The 11,288-nt window shown below is 41.2% G+C and overlaps 1 long non-coding RNA gene across 1 annotated transcript; it reads left to right on the top strand.

Annotated features, from left to right (window-relative positions):
• The first annotated feature begins 485 nt into the window (after positions 1 to 485).
• Positions 486 to 11,044, top strand: LOC310851836. The gene is made up of 4 exons (XR_014567860.1): positions 486 to 782; positions 2,648 to 2,794; positions 9,950 to 10,081; positions 10,620 to 11,044. It is a non-coding gene; the product is annotated as an uncharacterized lncRNA (long non-coding RNA).
• The last annotated feature ends 244 nt before the right edge of the window (positions 11,045 to 11,288 follow it).

Genomic DNA, 11,288 nt, shown 5'->3' with positions numbered 1-11,288 from the left:
TCCTGATATTGCCACATTCATTCTTCTTTTTTAATCACCTTCTATTAGTCGTAATCCATTTCCCTAGCTAACATTCTTGGTTTTTTTTTACACACAGCACCATTGATATTTTCCAAACATATAAAATAACCATCTCGCATGTGCAGCCTTTTCAGAAGTCTTTTCACAGACTTAGAGTGGAGAGAGATTAATTGCCAACTTTCTCAGTCCATTCCATTCCTTTGAAAACATCCCTTCCGTTTTTCAAGGACGTTCCGAGTTATAAATAACTCCCGAAAAGATGCCTTCTCTGCCATTAAAATCCTGGGGATTGTTTTCTACAACTCGCAGTTAAAAATCAAAATCATATTTATAAACTCCTGGGAAGTCTAATTACCGTACTTTTCTCTCTATAACACGCAGATTTTTTTCTCTTAAAAAGTAAGGGGAAATGTCTGTGTGTGTTATTGAGTGAATGTGTGTTCCCTTGAGCCAACTGGCCCGAGTGCAGGAGCAAAAATCAGGCAAAAATCTGATCGCGCGTGCGTCAGGGAGGAGGGACGCCTGAAGAGAGGAAGCTGTTGCTTTCCTGTATTCTGCCTCAGGGTCTTACTGCCCACCCTCTTCTGTTTTGGTTGCTGTTTGCTCAAACGGAACAAAGAGCAGGGAAATCCCCTCCCCTCCAAGCAAGCAGAGGGGAACAGAAAGGATCTCGTCCTTCCTTCTAATTCCTCTCCGTGCTCCGGTGCTGCTGCGTCCAGGGAAGCATTTTAGGGACTCACAGGCAGCCGGAAAACATGCAGGTGGGATAGAGAGAGAGAGAGGGATGGCTTGGGTGGTTGGGTGGGGGGGAAATGTTGCCTTCCTTTTCTCCCTCCTGTTAAACCCCTCTCCTGCATTCTTAGCCAGCTGCTTCTCTGCACACCCCTCTCGTGCTCCTTGTCCCTTCTGTGTTTTTCCTTCCCTCCGCACTTAAAATGTGGTTACAAAGCACGGATCCACATGGATCCTCAGGATCTTTGCATTCGGTCACCCCAAATTCACCATCAGATCACATAGCATGTCCATGGCTACAGCCTGCACCAAAAAAATCATGCACCCAGTGTTGCCTTGGGCTGCAACGGTGCAAAAATGTGGTTACAAAGCATGGATCCACAGGGATTCTCAGGATTTTTGCATTGGGTCACCCCAAATTCACCATCAGATCACATGTCTGTGGCCACAGCATGAGGCACAAAAATGATACACCCACTGTTTCATTCAGAATTCCCCCCCCCCTGTTTTCCTCCTCTAAAAACGATGTGCGTGTTATGGTCAGGTGCGTGTTATAGAGCAAAAAATACAGTAGCAGTCCTTAGGAAACCACTCTCTCATCCACTCTTTCTTCATACAGTTCAAAGAAACTGTATATAAAATCCATTCTTCTGCTGAGAGGGGAAGATTTTTTTTTTTGTAAAACCCTTAATTAGGCATAAATCATTGGTCCTCTCTCTTCCTCCAGATAACAGATAATCTCTAAATGTCTGCACATTATTCTTTCGTGTTGCAGGAAAGGTCAACGGGGGGGGGGGGGCCATTTAGAAACCTTCAGAGTAAACATTGCTTTGCCTCCCCTCCCATTCTGGCTATTGTAAGTCTTTTTGCGCTTGTTGAAAATCATTAAGATAACTTCATGGCTCAAGTCCACTCCTTTTGGCAGCTGATTAGTTGCAGCCCTTTATCATATGCCATTACAGGAGTGCCCCATAATTAATGCAATATTCCGAATTCTTGAGGAACTGATCACAGATCATGCCAGAAATGGAGGTTTGTCCATGGCAGGGACACATTTCCCAGGCTGCACCCGCACTGCCTTTCTAGCTGGGAGATAGGAGTTTAAGCGACACCGTGGGATACCGTGCACTCCCCAGACCCCTGGGAAGCGTTGCCAGGAATTTTACGTCATAAATCCTGGCTTTCCCCTGTCCAGGCAGCTACCCTGCCCTAGAGGGCAGAAGAGCTCAACCACCATGAACATGATGTCAGGCCGGAACCCAAAACCTAATTAGTTTTAATTAGTTTTGCCTTTTGTTATTTTTAAATCATTTTTATTGAAAGTTTTCAGCATAAAATACAATAAAAGCCAAGCTAATCTAAAGAAAAAGGATACATAAAAGCAAGAATAAGAAAGGAAGAAAATAAAGAAGTGAAGGAACAAGAAATGAAGAAGAAATACAAAGCTCTTTATCACAGTTATCAGACGCCTGACATTTCAAACAAGTTTCTTAGAATGGAGGTTTCCCTCCCAGAAACCTAAAAGGAAAGGATGTAGGCTCCAAGTGAAAAGATAGGCCTGTAATGAAATGCAAATCTGCATAGGCACAGCCTCAAAAATAAGGAGGAGACTGTAAAGAACCACATCCAAATCAATGTTGGGGTTTTTTATACACTTCTAGATTACACGTGATTTCATTTCACCAATCAAAGGATCAAAGGAATCTTAATGGTTGAAACCAATTCTCTATGGCCACAATAGATTCTAACAATTTGTCCTTTTCACTGTTATGGAAAGCACATTTGCTACATACCATACCCAAAAGTAGCTATAAGGGAGCATCACAAAAAAATCATTCAGGAGAGTAATGATTTGAATTTTAGCTGATCTAGGTATTCAAATTATCTCTCACAGATGGCTCTGCAAAGCTTGAAACTGAAATGGGATGTACTACAGATTGCACCTCAGGGAACTACAGTTTCACTTCAGGAAAAGGTCCTTTCTTGCGGGATGTCAGGTTCTGCTGTCATGCTAGAGACTGCTACACGAAATTTTTTCAACGTAAGTATATGCATGTTTGTATATATCCTCAAGCATAAACAGCATTGAGGCTTTAAGGGTTTTCCTTGGTTGCCATTAGACAAACGATATCAAACAGATGGCATTGGAGATCTTCGATGAAGCCCAAGATAGATCACAGCTTCCCTGTAGCTGGTTAGAAGACACCAAAGGTGGTCCCCATGATACCTCATAGTAAGGAAAAATGTAAAGGTAAAGTACCCCTAGACAGTTAAGTCCAGTTGAAATTAACTATGTAGTGCAGCACTCACCTCACTTTTTAGGCCGAGGGAGCTGACATTTGTCTGCAACAGCTTTCCAGATCATGTGGCCAGCATGACTAAACTGCTTCTGGTGCAATGAGACACCAGAGCAATGAGACAGGCTTTGATGGAAGCCTGTAAAGGTGGTGTTTCCCCTTCGCAGTAACACTCCAACACAGTCAGCATCGTATTTACAGTCTTTATTACATATATACAAGAAACAGCTACAGTTCAGAATTACACTTCCAAACCCGTTGAGTCAGATTTGGGGAGTGGCTCCCTATGATTCCCATGCCAACAAAGTAGGTGTGGGAATTGCATGAGACATCTTTGATCCTTATGTTTCATTTCCCTCCTTGTCTGTGCTGATTTGAAAACCCCCTCCCTTCCTGAGTCTGAGCTTCCTTCCGAAGCCTCTGGGTGCTTGCAGGGCTCTTCAGCATCCCTGAGCCCCTGCTCTCCCGGGCTACTCTCCACCCCCTCTTCCGCTTCCTCTGTCTCTGGGTGGTTGCGGGGCTCTTCAGTATCCCCAAGCCCCTGTTCTGCCTCTTCTGTCCTTTGCTCCTCCAAATCCTTCTTGACATAACCCTCCGTCTCTAAGCCCTCCCCAATCCCCTTCCTCCTCTCTGTCTGCAGGGGGGAGGTCCAAATCTTCCGGTAGCTCTATCTCTTTGTCATGGTCCAATCTAATCTCTGGCTCTGCCCAATTCCTAGGTTTGGGCTTGTGGGGGTGTCTCCTGTGAAACTCCCTCTGCAATCGTGGCACATGGACATGCTCCAACAGTTCCCAGGAGTTCTCGGCTGATGAAAAGCCTTTCCAAGCTACAAGATGTTGTAGTTTCCTCCTGTGCCATCTGGAATCTAAGATTTCCTGAACTTCGTACTCCTTCTCTCCTTCTACCAGTGTAGGAGGGGGAGGATGTTCCGTCCTCTCCCCCTGGTACCTGTGTGCTGGAATAAATGGAGACAGCAAAGCCCTGTGGAATACTGGGTGTATCCTCATTGTCTCTGGCAACCAGAGCCTAAAGGACACCGGATTAATCTCCTGCACCACCTCAAATGGCCCCAGCCTTCTTGGCTCTAGCTTCTTGCACCTCCCTTTGAACGGCAACCCCTTGGAGGACAACCACACCTTGTCTCCTACCTGGATTTTCTCTTCCTCCTGCCTATGTGCGTCTGAGGTCCTTTTGTAAGCTGCCTTCGATGTTTCCAGGTTTTCTTTCACTATCTTATGCAAGTACTCCATTTCCTCCACAAACTCCTCAGCTGCTGGTACTGACAGCACCTCTTCCCTACCCAGAAAGGCCCTGGGATGCACATCCTAGTTCGCCACAAAAGGTGCCATGTCCATAGATGTGTGCACTGCATTGTTGTCCATAAACTCGGCCAGGTTCAACTTCTCTACCCAATCGTCTTGCTGGCAGCATGTATAGCACCTCAAGTATTGTTGCAAGGTGGCATTGGTCCTCTCTGACCTCCACCCCTAACAACTGCATTAACTTCCTCCAGAAATGCAAAGTAAACTGACTTCCGCAATCTGTGATTATCCTTAATAGCATACAGTGCAACTTAAACACATGATCCACGAACGACCCTGCTGTCTCCTGTGCGGAAGGTATCTTAGAGCAAGGTACAAAATGTGCCATCTTTTTCAGCACATCTACCACCACCCAAATAACTATTTTGTTTTCTGTGACACTGGCAGGTCGGTAATAAAATCCATGGATACCACTTCCCACAGTTTACTTGGGGTGGGTAACAGTTGTAACAGCCCAGCTGGGTCTGTCCTTTGCCCTTTGGCTCTCTGACAGACTTCACATCCCCTCACGTATTCTGCGGTATCCTCCTTAATCTTGGGCCACCAGAATTCCCTAGTGACTAGGTATATGGTCTTGCTGTGACCAAAATGTCCTGCGGTGGGGCTATCATGATGCTGCCTGAGAACTTTGGCTCGTAGCTCATTTCCTGGTATGTACAGCGTCCGCTTGTAATAGAGAAAGCCTCCTCTCTCTTCAAAACCACCTTCTCTACTTCTCCCTTGGCTCAGTTCAACTAACTTCTTCCTTGCATACCCATCATCAGCAGTTAATGTCTGTAGCTCCCTATCATTGACTACCGTTGCTGCACACTGCCACTGCTCTGATTCAAACGTGTGCCTTACTGTTGGAGGCGACTGCTCCTCCAAATACTCCGGCTTTCTCAACAGCACATCTGCCCGACCATTTGCTCTTCTGGCACATACTCTAGCTTAAAATTGAACCCAGGAAAGAATTCTGCCCACCTGATTTGCCTTTGGTTTAACTGCCGAGCTGTTTTCCAGTATTCCAGATTCTTATGGTCTGTGTGAACCTTTAACTGCCATTGCACACCTGCCAAAATGCTTCCAATTTTTGAACGCTTCAACTGTGGCTAACAGTTTGCGGTCCCAAATCATGTAATTCTGTTCAAAGCGGTTTAACTTCCTAGAATGAAAGGTGCATGGTCTCCAGTTTCCTTCTCTATCCTGCTGCAGTAACACTGCCCCTGTGGCCTGATTTGATGCATCTGTTTCTATTCTCCCTGACAAAGCCAGAAGGCATGGAAAAACTGTTTACCTAGAAATAACTCCACTTCTGGAACACCAGCTACATTGTGGCATCCTGGCCCTTCTAATATGGTGTTGGCACAGTTTTTTCTGAGGGGATGCAGGGGTACACATACCCCTAAACAGTTTGTGAATCTAAGTTTGGCCTCATTGAGGGGCGGTATTTCAATATGAGTAGGAAAATGAGAATACCCCTAAACATTCCCAGATCATGTGGCCAGTATGACTAAACTGCTTCTGGCGCAATGGGACACTGTGATGGAATCCAGAGTACATGGAAGCACTGTTTACCTAGTAGTAACTCTACCTCTGGAACACCAGCTACAGGGTGACATCCTGGCTTTTTGAATATGGCATTGCAAGATCCCTCACCCATGACCTTGGGGAACAGAAGGCTGAAAACCTTCAGTAATGCTCCCCAGATCAAAGAAAGTAAAGTGAAAAGGACAAGAAAACAAAAGCCAATTAAGAATGCAAAGGTCTTAAATAACAGGCTTAACTTCCATAGACTGTTTGCATTGCTAGGGAATGAAGGGAAGTCTCCCAAACTAACCTAAGCAAATACAGTGGTGCCCCACAAGATGAATGCCTCGCAAGACGGAAAACTCGCTAGACGAAAGAGTTTTCCGTTTTGGAGGTGCTTCGCAAAATGAATTTCCTATGGGCTTGCTTCGCAAGACGAAAATGTCTTGCGAGTTCCTGCGAGTTTTTCCCCCTTCCCCCCTTTTTCTAAGCTGCTAAGCCGCTTATCCGATAAGCCGATAAGCCGCTAAAAGCCGCTAAAAGCCGCTAAACCGCTAATAGCGCTAATCCGCTAAGCCGTCAATGGGCTTGCTTCGCAAGACGAAAAAACCACTAGACGAAGAGACTTGCGGAACGGATTCTTTTCGTCTTGCGAGGCACCACTGTAAAAGGGAGAAAAAGACAAAGAATAGCTTGAAGTCCATGCCTAAACCAGCAACTAATGCAGTCTGAGAAAAGAGCATGGGTGACTGTCCTATTCTCCCTCTCCTGCATGAAGATGCCAATGCACAGGAAGCCATCCAGGATCTTTTGTTATTTAAGTGTCCCCCTTAAAGCTCCCCCTCCTATGTGTAATAATACTACAGAAAGAAGCAGCTATCCGGTGAACAATCTTTTTACTTAGTCCCGATGAAACATCAAGTGTTCCTGTGCAATTATCCTAAATCCAAAGGGATGATATCACAGGTGGAGTGCAAATTGCACCTTTTACAGATTTTGAGACTAGTGAACATAAATTTATTTCACAGTATTAAGCAATATATAAGAATACATAATGCATGATGAATCACAGTGCATATTAAGCAATGGACAAAACATAGAAGTGGCAAATTAATCACATAGACAACCCAGCAATAAATTCCACAACTCACTCCCTAAAAATACTGCTACTTGCCTACTCCTCTCAGGTTGAACTATGAAACACAATACATATTTAACAACAGACTGGGTGGAGTCTCTCTGGACTGTATTTGCACAGTGGCAACTAAAATTGCTCCCTTTTGATAACCCAGCTGCCAGCACCTCTGTCTCATCATTAGAGATAATATCTAGATCTGTATTGTGAGCATAATTAATTCCTGAAACAGAATACAATGGAGATGTTGCAGCCCTCTCACAGAACTAGGGAACTGAGGCTTAGTATTCGGAGAAATATATGGGCTGGATAAAAAGCATTAACTATGGAATTCTTCATATATTATTCTAAATGATATCATGGTGGTAAAGATGATTTAGAGACAATAGGTAGCTATTTAAAAGGTTGAAAGTTACTAATCTTGACAAGACAACCTTGACAAGCAATTAGGAAGGCCTAACTGCTTATTATTACAAAGTACTTAATACCACCTTTACAAACGATCACGAACAATGCTTTGACACTAGGGAAGATACCCGATACTTGGAAGTATGCCAATATTACTTTGACAGCAAAAGAAGACTCTAGTCGAGAATTATAGACCTATTTCTCTGCTTAACTCTGATTATGTATTTTTTGCTACAATATTAGCAAGACTTAGGCAAGTGTTAAGAAACTTAATACATGAAGATCAGACAGGAGTTCTTCCAACAAGAGAATTAAAAGATAAAGGTAGAATTGTATGGAATGCTATTTGAAAAAGAAAAAGTAATTAGCAATTAGCTATGGTTTTAGATGCAGAGAAAGCATTTGATAATATTTCTTGGTGTTTTAGGGGGAAATTACTGGTTATAATGTGGTTTGGGGATAGATTTGTGAGCGGAATAAAGTCATTATATGTAAGGTGCAATTTGCAAACATAATAGTATCTATCAGAAAAATGCATTATTGTTAAGGGAAAAAAACAAGGTTGCTTTCAATGTTAATGCTTATTATAGGGTAAGAAGTGGTGTGTAGGGATATTAGAGAAAATAATGATATATGAAACCTCCAAGTGGGCCTTCAAACTTACAAACTGAGGGCATTTGCAGTTGATGTGGTATTGTTCCTGGAAAACCTGATGGAAAGTGTGGTTAAGGTATTGGATGTAATAAAGCAGTTTGGTAATTTAGCAGGAATTTTATATAACTAAGAATAAGACTAAAATGTTAACAAAAAATATAAACCGGCAAGGTAAAGAGAAGCTGCAAGAAATAACTATATTAAGATAGAAAAGAAGGTGATATATTTGGATATCTGGATAACAAATATGAATGCAAATCTGTTTCAAAATTATTCCCTGAATGTGTGGAGTAAGATTAAACAAGAAATAGGAATATGGAGTAGAATGAAACTTTCTCTTTTGGGAAGAATCTTGGTGATAAAAATGAATATTTTGCCTAAGATGTCATTTCTACTTCACACAATTCTGGTAATAAGTAACATGGACTTCTTCAAGCAATGGAAAAAAGAATTATCGAAATTCATCTGGCAGGGGGAAAGACCAAGGATCAAATTTAAACTACTAACAGATGTTAAGGAAAGAGATGGATTCTCATTGCCAGATTTAAAATTATATTATGAAGCAGCCTGTCTGATTTGGTTAAAGGAATGGATATCTTTACAGAATACAAATTTGTTAGATTTGGAAGGATATGGGAATCGGTATGGGTGGTATGTTCACCTGTGGTATGATAAGATAAAGGCATATTGAGAATTTTTAAATAATTGTATAAGGAGAAGTTTGTATAATGTGTGGACCTGATATCAAGACTTACATGAAAGGAAAACATATCGTGTTTTTTAGGAAATGCAGGTTTTAAAAAGTTAGAAGAAAATGGAGATGGGTGATACCCAAGCTCACATTTCTTCTGACTTTTCCAATATTTTCAAATTAATGTGTATTTTTGAAAACATGTATTAAAAGGTCTAATGGATTGAATTTCTGACGTTGAAAAAGTTCTGCTTTAAGGAAAAGAAAAAATGATTAAAATGTATGAAATGTTACTAGAATGGACAACAAAAGATGAGCTGGTAAAATCTGCAATGATGCAATGGGCTAAAGATGCAATGGGCTAAAGATCTAGCACATAATATAGAAATGGATGCATGGGAAAGGTTGGAAAGGTTGGAAAAAATTGATATGAAATGTACTGCCTGTTATACTCTCAAAGGAAATTACATGGAAATAATGTATAAATGGTATTTATCAAATTGGCTAATAGTTGTAAATAATTGTTGGAAGTATAAATGGGTACATGGAACTTTTGTTTATAAGTGGTGGACTTGTAAGACAGTGAAGGTTTTTTTGGAAAATGACATATGATGAGATAAAAAAAGATGTCTGAAGTGATTATATACAAAAAACAAAATCTCCTGGAGATTATGGGGAAAGAAGTTCAAAAAAATAAGATTAATTTGTTAATTTGTTAATTCTCTATGCACAAAAATGGAAGGAAGTAGAAGTTACCACCAAAGAAGAATGGATAAGTAAGGTGATGGATTATGCAGAATTGGCAAATTAACAGGCAAAATAAGAGAATCTAAGAATGATTGCTTTGTGGAATAATGGAAACCCGTTTAAGACTATTTAAGGAATTATTGTAGGATGAACTCACGAGCAGGATTTGAAACATGAGCAGCATAAGAAATTAGAGAATAAAGTATTGATGTGTTGGTATATACGATAGAAGGTATTGTGCAGCAGAGAGAAAGAAGTAAAAACACCATGGAAAATGGGCTGGGGAGTCTGAAAAATTGATTATGCATTGATGCATAGATATCAATTTTTTGAAAAGGTAATAAGAAATTATTACACTGCAACAAAAGGAAGGTAGGGAGGGTGGAGAAATGGGCCGAAACCGTGTGTTGATTTTAGTGGTTGTTTTCCACAGTGCCACAACCTAAGTTAAGTGGGCAGGAGTGTCCGACCTGTTTTCCTTCTTTCTCAAAAGCCTGTAAGGGCTCCGAGACCATCAAGTGTTATGATGATCAGACCCAGTGCATAGAGTTTGTTGTTGATCATGGTAAGTAGCACAGCCAGCCAATGAGGTGGAGACAGGGTGGTGGGCTGCTCTCTTGCTCTGTTTGTGGCTTTCTGTCAGAAAATGCACTAAGTGTTGGTAGGGTGAAATTCTCTTTTTCTGAAAATATAACTGCGTTAAATTATCTTTGTTCTTCATATATATAGATGAGACACCATATTTCTGGGGTAGGGTATGAGAAGGAAGCAAAATAATCTGTTTGTTTAATCATGTGTAAAACTGCCTTTTAAAAGAAAGTTTTCACTAACCTTTTAGAAGAAGTAAAGACAGCCATGGACCACCGATCTGGAAAGCAATATTGATGAAGATGGGCCCCTGTAACATAATAAAAAATGGATATTTCTTTTTCTAAATTTTAAACATCTGTGTCAAATTGATCTAATGTATGATTCTGAGATGCCTTCTATACTTGCTCAATACACTTCACAAAAATTAAAATGCTCCTATTCTCTCTTCTGCACACAAACTCACCTGTTACTACCCAGGAACTCATGTGAAAATGTCTCTTTTTCTTTACTAGATGACAGTGCAATTCCCGAAAAGGATTTCCATGGCTGTGCATCACCAAAATTTTGTGCAATGGCCAAGAATTCAATGCATTTTTATGCCTTTTCAGGCACTATAACCAAAGCACGATGCAGTGATACTCTGCCTCTCCGAGAGCAGCTGAACTTTGAAGGGTAGTTAGGAGAGAGCAATGTCTTCTTTCTTTTGGTTCCCACTGTTTCTTGCAGCAGTGGAGGTGGAGGTTGCTTGCCCGGTGGTGTGAGAGGAAGAGCTACTGCACAGGACTCCTGAATCCTCTTATTTGGCTTTTAATGGAGGGTGAAAGGGATGCAGGGATGCAGGGAATAGATAAGTAGGAATGTGGGGCTTGAGGGCTCTATCTCATGATAATATGGTATAGGGTTAAATTTATCTTTGTTCATAATCAAAATAAATTGGTGTGGCAAATAAAAACTGTGTTTTGTGTCTGTATTCATCAAATTAATAATATTTGTTAGCTGCAGTGGCAAAGAGGAGTGTTTTTAAAAGGAACAAATGGGCAATGATTAGTTATTTTATTGATTTATGACATGTTTATACCACTCTATATTTCAAAAAAATCTCTGAGTGGTTTACAATATCATAAGGGCATCACAAAAGATCAAACAAATACAGTAAAAAGGTTCCCACCCAACTTATCAAG

Source organism: Podarcis gaigeae (assembly GCF_964106915.1).
Source record: "Podarcis gaigeae genome assembly, chromosome: 8".
Classification (NCBI taxonomy): domain Eukaryota; kingdom Metazoa; phylum Chordata; class Lepidosauria; order Squamata; family Lacertidae; genus Podarcis; species Podarcis gaigeae.
The sequence above is the reverse complement of the archived record's forward strand: the minus strand, read 5'-3'. Positions and strand labels throughout refer to the sequence as shown.